This window comes from Protopterus annectens, chromosome 2.part2 (assembly GCF_019279795.1).
Source record: "Protopterus annectens isolate FY-2018-M chromosome 2.part2, PAN1.0, whole genome shotgun sequence".
Classification (NCBI taxonomy): domain Eukaryota; kingdom Metazoa; phylum Chordata; order Ceratodontiformes; family Protopteridae; genus Protopterus; species Protopterus annectens.
The window spans coordinates 998,506,076-998,521,991 of NC_056730.1; positions in this window are offsets into that span (position 1 = coordinate 998,506,076).

Here is a 15,916-nt window from a genome sequence, read left to right on the forward strand (position 1 = left end):
TATTATGGCTATCTTAAAACTTGTCGGTGTAAGACTGATCTAAAGCTGTACTTCTTTACAGTCCAATTGATATGAAGTTATCATATCACCTCTCAGAGTTGCTTGCCCTTTTTGCCTTGTAGCAATCAAGTAGCTGGAAAAACATTTCTTCATAAATTAAAGTGGATCCAATAAAGTCTACATGGTACACTAGGACTGTGTGTGCATCATGGCAATTGTTTTGTATTTAGTAAGTGGCCATACATGCTGTGTAGAGTTGCGTAAACACAGCAAACATTGTGGCATGATATTTACAGCATAAGCAGCTGAAGTTTATGATAATTGACCAGTCCAAGATGGAGGAGCTATTCAGAAAGCTATAAACCAGTCATGTATACTCAGTGCAGGTTTTGGTCTCAAATTCCAAAACCTATTGGAATACAGCCATGGGAACTATTCTACACAGAAAGAATGTTAGGAGCTATTATACATGTGTATGTACAACAGGCCTAAGTCTAAGCTGCTGCAGCTGCTTTTGGCCTTGACCAAGAAAGAGAAAGGTAGAAATTGTCTAGCACTACAGGGTGGATAGAGACACACTACAGGAACTCTGCAACCTCTATCACACATTACAGAAACATGTAAGAAAGCAGTAAAATGTTCAAGTGAACATCACAAACACATATACAATAAGCACTCAGTCAGCAATACACCTTGGACATCAGACAAAAGAGTTATGCATCCTTGTATCCAAAAGACAGAAAATGAAGGATATTGCACAGTTATCATTTGCACAGGGTGTTGTGTGTGCATGCGTGTGTGTTGGGGGGGAGGGAGGCCAAGGCTGACACAAAAGATAGTGAGTGCGTGTGAGTAAGAAAGACAGGCAGGCAGAAATTTGAATAAAGTATCAAATGAACATTGATATATAATGAGCTGCAAATCTCATGAATGACCACATAACTGTCATGTGTGTGTGTGTGTGTGTGTGTGTGTGTGTGTGTGTGTGTGTGTGTGTGTGTCTGTCTGGGCAGACAATTTGAAATGTTTGTATGAGTGTCTGCAACAATACAGCCATGCTCTGTGCTAGCTGTACATCCAGGTATGTTGGACAGGTGTTAGCCGGTCATGGCAGAGGTAATAGTTCATTGTCATCACCCCTGACCATAGAATTGCCTCTTCCAGTAGTTGCACTGGCATGTCCATGCCCATGATCAGATGTGCTGCTGCTGCCTGAATGTGACTAATGTCTGCTGGATACGCTCTTTTCACGAGTACGCCCAGGACCACCACCCCAAGGCCTATCACATCTAGTTGTGGACATCACAATTACTAATGCAGCAGTGGAAGTAGTGCCACTACAGGAACATGATTGGCATGGCCACATTGTCTAACATCAGATGATGATACTGACCTATGTCTACATAGATGCTGTCCCCCTCCAAGCAGATGTTTCATCACAGACATTACCAATTGCATCCTGTCATTCATCCAATCCATTGAATTGGCCACACAATAGAGGCAGTCTTGTGTGTCAGCCTATGCCACATCTAAAACCCTAAGCATGTCCATAGAGGTCCTAGTGGAATGTTGCTGAACCTCCATGATGATCTTAAAAATACATTGCGTGGCATGTAAAGACATGCCAGGATCAGGTTGAGGGTGGACAGCAGGCCTGCTCCAATCAACCCTAGCAACTCTCCTGCTTGGCCCCATGACCAAACTTTGGCTATGGTCAGACTCAAACAGCATTAAAGCTGCAGTAACCATACTACTCTGATCAAGTGTGTCACCCTCTGCCTATCCAATATCTGAGGGCTCAGTGGAACAGGTCTGCATAGGCCTACTGAATGTGTCCAAGGGAAATACAAGGGATGGCTGAATGTCAACCTCAGTGTCAAATTCAACCTCGGTACCCTCTGACTGTGCCTGTGTTTAGCCATCATCATCATCAGAGTCTGCAGATACTCTGACATTATGTGGTAACAATCCTAACACTTCCTCTGTCAGGATCACCTATGATAATAAGCAGCAAACACCTGAAAGAAATTAATACCTAAGCTAAATATTTAAAACAATAAAAACATATGAACACTGGTTACACTATCACAGATGGTACAGCAATATATACAACTCTCATTACACCCACCTCATACATATAGATAAATGCATATATCTGACTAATTTTCATCACTAATCAATGGAAACTGTTTGCTTTATCATGTGCAGATGACTCCACACTTAGCAGGGAAGATTGTCCTGGAAGAAATGAAGCAAGTTAAGGATGAGATTATCATAACTGCAATAACACAGGAGGACAGTGAATACAAAATTTTTGCCTACATGTCCATTAACAATAATTTTGTCTGAAACTTGGCTGAAATGTGCAGGCAAAGCCCACATATAATGAACAAAAATGGGCTTTCAAGTCTCCTGATTTATCAATAGGTTCATCCAAAATAAATAAATAAATAAATAAAAAAAACAGCGAAGTATTAGTTATTTTTTTCTATATTTTACTATACATCCTGTATAGTAGCAGGCCCACCCCCTCCCCTCTGTAGTCAGCAGTTCATGGGCAACTGCAGCAGCTCTCCTATGGGCTGATGAAATCATATCAGTGGCCCTGTGATACAGCTTATTATAAGTCCTGGTGTGACCCCCCCCCATGACATTCACATCACTGACTATCTATTTCCAAATATGCATTCTGTCAGCCATATAACAACATCATCTCTCCAGCAGAAAGGCACCATGGTGCCTGAACACCTTTATTATGATGTCATTTTCAGGGTCACTGAAACTGACAATGTGGCTTTGTATGCTTAGGTGCCATAATCCTATGTTACATAAAACAGAGAAGTAAACAACACATAAATATCACATAATTAAATTCCTGCTCATACACACTTATTATATTTTCAACCTTAAGCACTGGAGACACACTTCAGTTGATAAAATTGAAGGTTATTTGGTTGTGCCATATCACACTCACACATAATCCAATTTGGTCCAAAAAAGTAATACCACTTTAGTAGTGCATTGTTTACTGTGGAAATAAAAGGATGACTACACAATTTCAAGAACAAACCTATAGAAACACAACTTTTGTTGTGGCAACACACAAATGGTACTTGGCTTCCCCACATCCAAAAAACAGGTAAATGAAAAGTTTACGCAAACCAAGGAATGTCAGATATTTAACTCATTACATTTGAGTGATGTTTCCAGGTGCATCTGCAGTTAACTCCTACTGATGCCTCCAGGCATCAAATATTCCTTGTTCATATTTACATCAATAATTCCCAAATCATACTATGTACACGGTTATAAAAGATACTATAAGAGTAAGTGTTATCGCGGTCCAAATGCTCCTGTTACTAATAAAATAAATAAATGATCCAAAAAAGAAGCACTGGAGCTAACCAAGGCTGACAACAAAACTCAGCATAAATCCAACAATTACTGAGGCGTATTCAAGCAGCAGAAATAAATGCTAGTTCAAACAATGACTGAATCTGTGCCAAAAACAAGTAAAATCCAAGCAGTTTTATTGGTAAGCACTTTCACCCTGTAATGGCTTTATCAAACCATAAGAAAATGTTTTCTAAAGCTTTCAAATGGAAGTGAACATCAGACATGTCAGATTATTGTTCACTAACAGCTAAACTATCCCACCTTTGCTGAAAACTGCTTTTCACCATACTGTCATTTTATCATACATTTAAAGGACAATGATAAACAATGCCTTATAGACTGCATGTCTGAGAGTACAGCACAGATAAGAGAAGAATGAACGTGATACAAAGAGAAAAGAGAGCTGCACTGGTACAAACAACACATAACTTTTTTGTGATCACTCATTGCAATAAATCTGTAAAGTGTATAATTCTTGTTAATACTCTGGAGGAAATGAGACTTGCTTGTATGCACAATGATTTGCTTTCCTGCTGCAAAACTGTTTCTGTGGCAAAGAGATATAAGACACTCCTGGTGTGCTTCACAGAATTATTACTATGATAGTTCATATCCAGAATTGTGTAAATGTCGGTAAGGTGTGTTTAAATGTATTTTGTAAAGTTTTTTATGTTTTCTTTTTTTTTTAATATTAATATTTACATGACAAGTGGCTTAGCACAACAGACGTGAAACGGATAAATAAATTAAAATTAATGGAAGTTGCTTCTATGATAAGGACAGCATAAATTACAGCTGTGAACCAAGTGTGTGTGCAGCATACGTGGTAAACACAATGAAGCATAGGATATGAAGATCATGGTTCAAGTCCCACATTTATCTTTTAATGATAAAAAAGAATAAACACTTTTTACAAGAATAGTACATGTTGAGCTTTCCTATCATGTTTATACATTATTCTCCTCCATTCAAACGTGGCATAATACCCCAGATAATAAGCAGACATTGTCAGTTTCAGAAAAGACACATTGTTAAATATTTTGCATTCCATCACACAAACACCCTAAGTGGCATTGCGTGGCAGTCCTTACACTCCCACAACACCTGCAGTTCTACAACACCTATAGATAATAAGCAGATATGTCAATTTCAAAAAGATACATTACTATATCGTGTGCTTTCCATTGTGCAAGCACCCCAAGTGGTTATGTGCAATGGTTATCATGTTTTCACAACACCTGCAGATGTGTTAGTTTCTAAAAAGATACACTGTAACAAGTGTGGCCTTCTGTTGTGCAAATATGCTAAGTGGAGTTGTGTGGCGGTCAGTACTCATAGACAGTAATGAGTGCAAAAAAAATGCAGCTGCTGCCTAGCTCTCACTGTAGCAACAAGTGTATGTTAGGAGCCAAAATACAGGTAAGCCAGCATTCTAATCCAACAAATTCCAACTTTTATTAATGCTTTTCCACTGTAATTTATATTAAAATTAAGAATATAAAAATAATTGTACATCAAAATAACTATGTATAGCAGTTGGATTGAGCATATACATAAAATGTCTAACTGTGGTTAGTGTAATTATGGTTCTAAAATTAAACATTTGTTTTCTGAACTTTCATGTCACACACATACATGGTTAATCACTCAGCACGTTAATGTGTATATATATGTATATATATATATATATATATATATATATATACACACACACACACACACACACACACACACACACACACACACACACACATATGTGTTTGTGTGTGTGTGTGTGTGTGTGTGTGTCATATATATATATATATATATATATATATATATATATATATATATATATATATATATAAAACATGAGCATGTGTGACAAACAAGTCCTCAGTTGCAATGAGCAGTCTGCACAGTAATGATTGTAAAAAATACACATGCTGTCCAGGCTTCCCTGTGGTAACTGGTGTAAGTTCATGGCACAATACAGGTGAGCTAGGGTTCTAATCTACCACAATCCAAAATTTTTTTAATGCTATTCCACTCAATTTTTAAAATAAAGAACAATGTAAAGATAATTAGACATAATAATAACTATGTATAGTAGTGGATATCATATGATGACTTAGAGTATAGTGCCAATTATGCTTCTGCCCTGGATGGACTTCATACTTCAATGATAGTCGTATACACATGAATGTATGAAACAGGACATTGTCAGGTCATACACATACATGGCTATCTACTCATACTTAAATGTGTCATATATAATTAATGAGCATTTCTGACAAATACTTCCCCTGTGCAAGGAGGTAAAAACACCTCTAGGGATGATTATGTATTATCTATTTAGCTTAGATTTGAATCCCACATTGTACAAATTACTTTTATTAGTGTGTAAAGACACAAAAAAGATATGTCAGGACATAACATTTATATATCCCAATACATGTTTGGAAAGCTAACTCATCTAGCAGGTACATCAGCATTCAACCCATAAACTAAAGCCAACTGTCACATTATGCTTCCTAATTCATAAAGTGCCTTCCTCTCTTTTTGCTATTCTTACTTTCCTATTGGCATCATATAAACATGGTTGTGCCGGTTTATGTATTGACCATTAAACGTCTTATCACAAACTGGTGGTAAAATACTTTAACTGATGCTGTATGACCTATGTAGACATGGCAGGAGATACAAAAGTAAAGTAGAAAAGAGGACTAGTAAAGGAGAAATTAAAAAAAAAGAAACTGATGGGTTACCTATGAAATGAAGGATTTAGTGTAGAAAATCTAACTAAGATAACATCACAGCAGGATAGAACAATAGATACCCAAATTAAAGAGAAACCAGTGGAGTGGGAAACATCTGATCAGTTGCCATATGAAGATACTTTAGAGCCTTTCATAAGAAACCAATACAAATGTTTAGTTGGAGTTGCAGGAAACTGCGGCAACTCTGATGCGGTCAATGTTGCAGAGTTGTAGGCCAGTGAGTTCCCATATGAAAGAGCAACAGAAAACACATGGTAAAACTGAATAGAATGTGGCACAAGAAGATGCTCTGGAACTTTCTATAGAATGTTCCCAGGAAATGGAGAACAAACAATGTGCCCTCAGTTTAGAAGAAAATGAGCTAAGAGAAGAGTTGCTTGATTTAATAGAGAAGGACGGGCATACCAAGATCAATGAAAGAAATAGACTACAAAACATCAATAAAACCCCAGAAGTTAGAAGTTTGATAAAACAAATGATCAAAGTAATTAGGACTGTCCATAGAGAGTCATGCAATATAACAGAAGTAAATAGGATATATTACTGTGCATCTAAATTAATAACTGATAGTCTTATCACAAAAACACAAGGAAGTAAGGGAAACAAAGGGGAGAAATCCAATGCCATCATGGAAGTATCGAATAGAGAAAACTATAAAGCAATTAAGACAAGAAATGTCACTGTCAGAAGAGTATGGCCGAGGAAAAAGATCGACAAAAATACTCAGAAAGACTGACATGATAAAAGCAATGCTCAGTATCAGAACAGATCAGGATTTAGCATGCACTATCACAAATAATGAACTAAAAATATCCACACAAGCATAAAAACTTAGAAGATATGCAGATATATATAAAAGGAAAAGAACAAAATAAGCAATTTATGGATGACCCCAAAAGGTTTTATAGAGAATTGGGAAAGAAGGCAAAAAAGAATTGAAACACCACCAAAATAAGAAGAAATAGATATATTTTGGAGAAATATCTATGGAGATCCAGTGGAATATAACAAAGATGTTAAATAGATAGAATAAGTAAAAGAAAGAAAAAGAAGGTCAAATGCACAGGATATGAAATGGGATGGAGTAACGGCTAGGGAGACTGAAACAAAGATAAGAAAAGCTCCTAAATGGAAAACTCCAGACCCAGATGTAGTACCTAACTTCTGGCTAAAAGTATTAACATCTTTACATTAAGATTTAGCCAAGAGTAAGAACTACTTCTTAACAGTGAATCTGCAAGCTATCCTAAAAACTATGGAACTATAACTTGCCTTCTGATGGTGTATAAACTATACACTGGAATTGATGCTGACAGAGTTCATAGTCATTTAGAAGAAAATTCAATCATGGAAGTAGAACAAAATGGTAATAAAAGAAAGTCATATGGATCAAAGGATCATCTTTTGTTAAATAAAGTCATAATGGAAAACTGTAAAAAAGGGAAGAATCTAAGTATGGCATGGATAGACTACAAATTTGATAGTATCCCACACTCATAGATAAAGGAGGGCTTACAATGTATAAGACCACACCCTACACTGATTAATTACATTACAGCAACCATGAAACAGTGGCAAACCCCTTTGGAGTTAAGCCATGGTAAAGGACATATTATTATTCCAAGGATAAAATTCAAAGAGGGATATTCCAGGGTGACTATCTGTCACCGCTGTTCTTTTGCCTTGACCTTAATGCATTAAGCTGTCTACTTGACAGATTAGGTCATGACTATAATTTGGCTCCCAGAAAACAACAAAGTGTAAAGACTTTTCATCTTCTTTTTATAGATGATTTAAGACTGCATAGTTCATCAGATGAAGAACTGAAAGCACAACTGCAAGTGGTCAAAACTTTTTCAAATGATATAAGAATGTCATTTGTTCTTGATAAATGTGCAAAAGCAACCTTTAAACAGAAAATCTGCAGCACCAGGAAAACATCAGTTTGGGACAGGAATGTGATATAAAAGAAATTTAGCAAGAGATAGTGTATAAATATTTGGAAACTGATGAAGGACCAACAATAAAACACAAACAAATGTGAATAAAACATAGCAAGGAATATTGTAAAAGACTTAAATTAATACTCTAAATAACACTGACATCTAGGAACAAAGCTATAAACAAATGTCCTCTTTCTGTCCTAACTTATAATTTTGGAGTGATTGACTGGCCCCAAAAGGTGTTGGATAGGTTGGATAGGAAAACAAGAAGGATGTTTCATGCTCATCAAATGATTTATAAAAATCAGCACATACCAAGACTATGATAATACTCTGAATTTTGTATTACATATTAGAAAATATTTTTTTATTTTACGACATCACTATATTTCCTTGTATAGAACTTAATGCTAACCAAATTTCTCAAACATATTACTACTGCATTCTCAAAATACTGTACTTTTGCCTTGTAAATATTCCTGTTGTATATTTCTCTTTCACCTTTTTTTACTGTTAAGTATCTTACAACTTGAACTGTTAGTTTTTTGTCTTATTTTGATTAATTACTTTCCTGGAGCTTTTCTTCTCAGGTCTCCACTGAAAAAGGGCTCTCTGGGCCCAGTCGGACTAACCTGGTTAACAAATGTAAAATCTAAAAATAAATACATAAAATAAATATTTCCCATTCTGAAGGAGGTGTTGTCCTCGAAAATGATTACATGTATAGAACTGCTATCGTGGGACTGCATACATATAGGATAGTGCATACCAATGCATTGTTAGGATGATACTGTTATGTAATAGCAGTTCCCCTGGAAGGCTGTTAAACTAATCATACCACAAAGAATGTGACTACTCTTGATATGTATTATATAGAAACAAGACCTATCTGTTATAGAGTTAGCAACCACTACCTGTTGCCAAAAACAATTTCATTCACTGAATATTCTTAACCACCTTGCATATTTTTATCCTTAAAAATGATGTATGTGCTTAATACATTGCAAATTTTAAGCCTAAAAAAATATGTATGCATTTTAAATTTTGATTTTATGTGTTTTTTTGAAATTTTATTTGATGAGTTTTGTAATTTCTACTTTATTGTGTGCTTATATTTATCTTATGTATTGTATTTTTGGAGCTTTTCTCCCCGGGCCTCCACTGAAAATGGACCTTGTGTCCAGTTGGACTTTCCCAGTAAACAAATGTAAAATAAAATAAAATATCTGCTAATCTCACAACACCCAAATATAGTGAAAGTTTTGAAACACGAGGAGAATAAGTCTAGGATGACTTCACTGCTTAGTTTAACAGAAGCATATCTGCATCAAGCAGGAATGGAAATCAAAGCAGAAATAGGTAAAAATCAGGAAGCAACTGAATGTCCCAAAAAACAAAAGAAAGAATATAATGTGAAGGATCAGATAAGAAGGCAAAAAATGTGGAAAATCAAAAATATAGTTGCAAGTACAGAAACCTCTTGAAACAACCCCGTGTTGATCAGGATCAAATGCAGAAATGGTTAAGGAGAGGTAAATTTAAATCTAAAGACAAAAGGTTAATATTGGTGGCCCAGGATAGTGGGCTATGTACACATTGGTTTACAAAGTCCATTGAATGTGCATAAAAACAGATAAATGTAGATTTTGTAAAACAGACTTGGAAAAATTCACACATCCTGTTGCTGGCTGTGATATGCTAATGACAGAAGGACTGTATACTGAAAGGCATAATAATGTGACAAGATCGTTGCATTGGGGATTGCACAAACATTACAATATTGAAGTATCTGAAAAACACTGGAAACATGAGCCACAAATCATTATAGAAAATGATGAAATTTATATCATGTCGGATCACTCATTAACAACAGTTCAAAAATAGATGTAAGAAAACCAGATATAGTAGTCTATGAATAGAAGACAAAGTAGCACTGATTATTAAACATGCTACACCCAGGGACTACTGTGTCTTATGTACAGAGACACACAAAGTCATACAATACCAGGATTTGCAGGCAGAAATGGGCAATGTGGAAGAAGGATACCCTGACAGTTCCAATAGTAGTAGGAGCAATGGGTCTTAGAAAAAACAAAGATTACAGTCGTACTTAGATATGTTACCAATATGTGTAACTCCATATAAATTGCAGAAGGAGTCATTACTGGGCACATTGTGGGTGCTGTGAAGAGCACTTTTGGCTAACATCAAAGATTGAAACAATTCTAATTTCATGAACTTTAATCACACTTTGACTTAGGAACGGGTTCCATTCTCATCATGGTATTAGAAACCCGAAGGAGTTGGAGAAATTAAATAAGTCAGAAGGTGCCCAATTTATTGCTCAAAGATGGGGTATAGAGGAGTCCAGAATATTCACTGGAATCCTTATAAAGTGCCACAACCATATGCTATTGCAGGGGGACTATATCAAGTTTCAGTATAAATCTGAGGCTTGGGATAGTCTTGCCAAGACTGTCGCTAGTGCGACTGGCATTCGACTCACTAAAGAGAAATCTAGGCACTTCAATGACCTGAAAAGGATCAAACAGGCACAACTAAAGCAGTGATGGTATGAGTTTAGGACTGCTGGCATCCCATAGTTGTGTAAGTATACAGACAAAGATACTTTAAATTATACTAAACTGTGGAGATGGGAAAGACTGATATACATAATGCTCTTCTCTTTTTCTCTCCTCTGTATTTTACAGCAGACCAGGAGACTGCAGTGAACAGGGAAGCCCATGTTGAATGTTTAGAAAGACTAAGTGAAGCAAGGGGTATGTATGCAGCACAAAATAATTATTGTATTAAAAGTATTGCTGTTTTATACATTAGTGGCAAATTAAACATGCATATCTTAACTGTACAGTCAAGCATGTATGCTTCATTCTGTATCTCAGGGAATTGCTGAAGTCAATTATAATAGTGTATTCAGATGCTGCAGGTTCAGATCCCACAAATACAGACTAAAATAAAAAAAATCTAAATTAAATATCATTTTAAACAAAATTGGCATAAATGTCATGTTGTTAACTTAATATGTATTGTTTGAAAAAGCATATGTGCAATATATGCATATTGCAAGAATAACTTGGAACAATTCTCAGTCCTATTTTGCAGTTTTTAAAAAGTATAGTTGATGTAAAAGTAAAATTATATTTATATCATAGTAATTTACTGTATGTGACATATGTTTTTTCTAATTATCTTTTTTGTATCTCTTACCCCACCTCTTATCTCTCTTATTTATTTTTATATGTGTGCTCACAACACCCTGATGTCATAATTTCTGACAACTGATGAAATGATTTCTAGCACAGGTGGGTAGGCCAAACAGTGCAGCAAAGCCTACCACCCCCCAATGGCTGCCGTCCAAATGCTCAGCACATCTGGGACACAACCTGACAGTAATTCCTCTGAAGCCACTGCATTATCTAGGCTCTCAATATCAGATAGCATTACCCCAGCAGCTCGTGAAGTGGTACTCTGCTAGAATATTGGTGGAGGTGGTGGTAATTTTGCCATTTTCCTGGAGCCAAAAGGCATAATGTATGAGGTCATAGAAGGTACCACTGATGCATGCATCAGCCATATGGAGAAGATACTTGCTGGGATCATGCAAAGAAAAAAAACATCAAGCACTCCAACAGAAAGCTGAAGGGGACAGTGATGATAGTTTTTCAGTTGCTTGATGGGCATGGGCTTCTGATGGCCTCTCCCTTTCCCCAGTCATAGTGACCCCAACCATTTGTGTTCAACATCATTTTTGTCTCTGTCTTGTTTGTCCTGTTTGTCTGCAGCCACTTCCTCACCTATCCAATTTACCTGACCCTGACATACCTATGTCCCTTACCCAAAATTCTTCTTTTACTGAAATAAAATTAAAAAAATGGGTACCTGTCCCAGAAAAAAATATTGTCCCATACATACCTCTCCACCTTGCACATCGATCTTCTCGACATACTTGATTCAGTCCAATTGACTATACAACATGACTGTGTTGCTGTCACCCATCTTTCTTATGGTGACAGTCCAAATTCATCCAATATTCTATCCATGGTCATTTTATGCTGTTTAAGAAGTGGATAGTGATGGCTCTTTCCTAATTCCCTCCTTCACATTCCTATATTGCTTCCACTTTGTTTTCCCCCTGCTTGCCCCCCATTTAACCACTTTGCTATCTACCCCATTTTCATATGTTTAATCTGTAAAAAATGGAATCACACACCACACACATAAATAAATCCCTAATAAAAACCTGCACTGTTTGTCCTCTGTATTTGCATAGAGTTTGGCATTGTGCACTAAAGGTGAGCAACAGTGAATGGCTGTTCACGACCTATGGCATAGTGCAATTACCACTGCACAATGCTTAAACTCACTGCACTAAAGTTACATACAGTCAAAGCACAGTAAAGGCATGCAATTTACATATGTACTATAACATTTATTTGCATTGATGAATGCATAACACTGCAAATCCATAAGTATCCTGTTGACATAAATCAATTGACTGATGGTCATTGTTGTACACTAGTACATTGCCTTTCACATTTGGAAAATTATCACATTTTATTATGTAATGTCATCCTGAAAAAATAGATTGAGCTGGATTTGAACACTGTCTCATTTCTGCTCAATATTTAAATTTGATACTGCTATACCTGCTGCAAAAGAGAAAGCTAGGCAGCAGATGTTTTTCTAATACTCAGTCCTGTTCAAAGTGCTGACTGCCATGCTTCTTCACATAACGTTTGCATGGAGGAAGGCAAATGAAAAGAAAAATCACTTTTTTCCAAAAAAAGCAGAGGCCTGCACTTCCTTATCACTTAACTCTGCACAAACAGGCAAGGGCAAAAGCAAAAGTACATCATCTTTTAAAAATTGTTTTCCAGTATAAAATACAGTATAAACACCATTGTATGTGGTAGCTATTTTTAACATCAGCTTATATGCATGTACACTTCTCAAGTTTAAGTTGATAGTCATTCAGTGTGGCTCTCACATGCGTAAACACTTTGCCATCGATCATGCAAATCAGTTGTTCAGTAATCTGCTATGGAAAGAGATGATTGGCATGTATTAGTATGTTTAATGCACAGTTAATTTTCAGCCTATTATAATCCATGTAAAAACACACCCAAAGAGAAGGCACTTGTTACTGACTGAACACATATTTACTTAGACTGATGTGTGCCCTGCATCCATATACTTGAAAATGGATATGTCAGTAGAAGTTCACAAATGTTAACTACACTACATAAATAAATAGCACAACAGCATTGCTACATCATCTAAAGCTTTACACTGACAATACAAATGCAGGAATGGTTAAGGAAAGCTGAATTTAAACCAAAAGATGAAAGATTAATATTAAAGGTTCAAGATAGTGGACTACATACAGGTTGATTTATAAAGTCTATTGAACATGTAGGAAAAACCAACAAGTACAAATTTTGAAAAACAGAATTGGAAACAGTTGCACATCTTGTTGCTGGCTGTGATATACTAATGGCAGAAGGACTGTATACTGAAAGGCATAATAATGTAGTCCTGTTGTATTGGGGATTGTGCAAATATTATAATATTGAAGTAGGTGAAAAACATTGGAAACATGAGCCACAATGCATCATATAAAATCACGAAGTTTATATCACATACAATAATGCATTACCAACAGTTCAAAAACTAGATGTGAGAAAACCAGATAAAGTAGCCCATGAAAAGAAGAAAAAAGTAGTTGATTATTGAAATTGCTACACCCAGTGACTACAGTGTCTTAGAGGCACAAAGTCATAAAGTGCCAGGATTTGTAAGCAGAAATGAGGGCAATGTAGAAGAAAGATACCCAGACAGTTCCAGTAGTAGCAGGAGCAACAGGTCTTCTAAAAAATAATTTATAATCTTACTTAGATATGTTACCGATACATGTAATGTCATATAAATTGCAGAAGCAATCATTACTGGGCACATTGTGGGTGCTATGAAGAGCACTTTTGGCTGACATCAAAGACTGAAACAATACTAATTTCATAAACTTTAATTATACCTTGTCTTAGGAATGGAGTCCATTCACATCACAATATTAGAAATCCAAAAGATTTGGAGAAATTAAAAAGAAAAATACACATTTAGATTGTCTCATTCATGTATTAATGTGGACATCAATTCATCACAAATATGAACACAAATTCATACAAAGTGGCACTGATGTGGATAACAAAACATGTTCTTGAGTGTGTGTGTGTGTGTGTGTGTGTGTGTGTGTGTGTGTGTGTGTGTGTGTGTGTGTGTGTGTGTGACTGTAAGTGTGTAATGTACCCACCATATTGAGAAACAGGTGCATATGTCTTACTTCTGACACCTTTTTGCATTTAGTTTGAGAACCTGTCTTTGAAAGTCTACATGCATATGGGAAATAACAGAAACTACAAAGTACACACTTTGCACACCACTGTCATTACAAGATATTTTACCCACATCATATTATGATGATGGCTTAATCTATAAAGACAAGCATGACAAGGCAAAAGCAAATTTCAGGGATGGTGCAATTATTACCTACTTTGTTCTGTAGATAAGAACAAAATACTTAACACAACAGCCACATTATGTGTGTGTCTCTATGAATGTGTAAGTATATATGCATAATCAGAAGGACATGACTGTGTATCCTACATTCAGCAATCGTCACATGCAGAACAAATATTTTGACAATCATACATGCCTACACAGCCAGTTAATATAGGCATCTCAACATCTTTTCCTAAATGTACAATGATGATGTCATCCACTCTAAATTGTCTAGCAGGAGTGTGAAAGACAGATTTGTGTCTTGGTGTTTGCATTAAGTACTAACTTCTCTAGCTTGTGTAACTATTTAAGTAAGAGTTCTATTCTCACTGCAGCATGTGGGTGTGGGTGGGTGTGCATGCATAATCAGCAGAGCATGAGTTTGTATCCTACTATCAACAATTCAGTCCCATGGAGTACAGCTTTTTTGTCTGCAAGGAATGGAGGATGTCTTAAACATACAATGATGATGTCATTCACTCTAAATTCTTCATCAGCTGTGTAAAAGTCAGATTTGCATTAAGTGCTGACTTATTTAGCTTGTGCAACTAGTTTATTTAGGGGTTCTAATCTCACTGTATTCAAGTGATGTTTGTGTGCATAGTCAGAACAGCATAAGTGTATATCCTACTGTCAGCAATCCAGTCCCATGCAGGAAAAACATTTTGAAAGTCATACATGCCAATACAGACAGCTCATACAGGCCTCCCAACATCTTCTCACAAATATAACATGCTTATGTCATCACCTATAAGACGTTGTCTGACACTAAACAAGGCAGTCTTGTGCTGTGGTACTTGCGTTAAGTACTTCATTCTGTAGATAGGTAGGGGTTCAAGTCTCACTGAGGTCAACTAGTGTGTGCATGAGAACTTAGTGCAAATTCTAGGGAACATTTTAGAACAGCATGTAAGACAATTTGACTTGCATCTTTTTCTCACAACACACTGCTGATGCCATCACCTATAAAGTGCTGTTTGGCAATATGAAAACCAGGCTTATGCTGTGGCTACTGCATTAAGTAATGTGTTCTGTAGATAGTAAGGCAGAGGTTCTAGTCTCACTGCCTCAAAGTGTGTATTTGTGTTCAGTTAATTCACATTCTGGGAGCCATTTTAGAACAGTGTGTGAGACACTCCAACTACCAGATGTCATCAGATATAAAGCATTGTCTGACACTACATAAAGCAGACTTATACTGTGGAGTTGTGTTAAATACTGTGTTCTATAGATAGGTAAGGG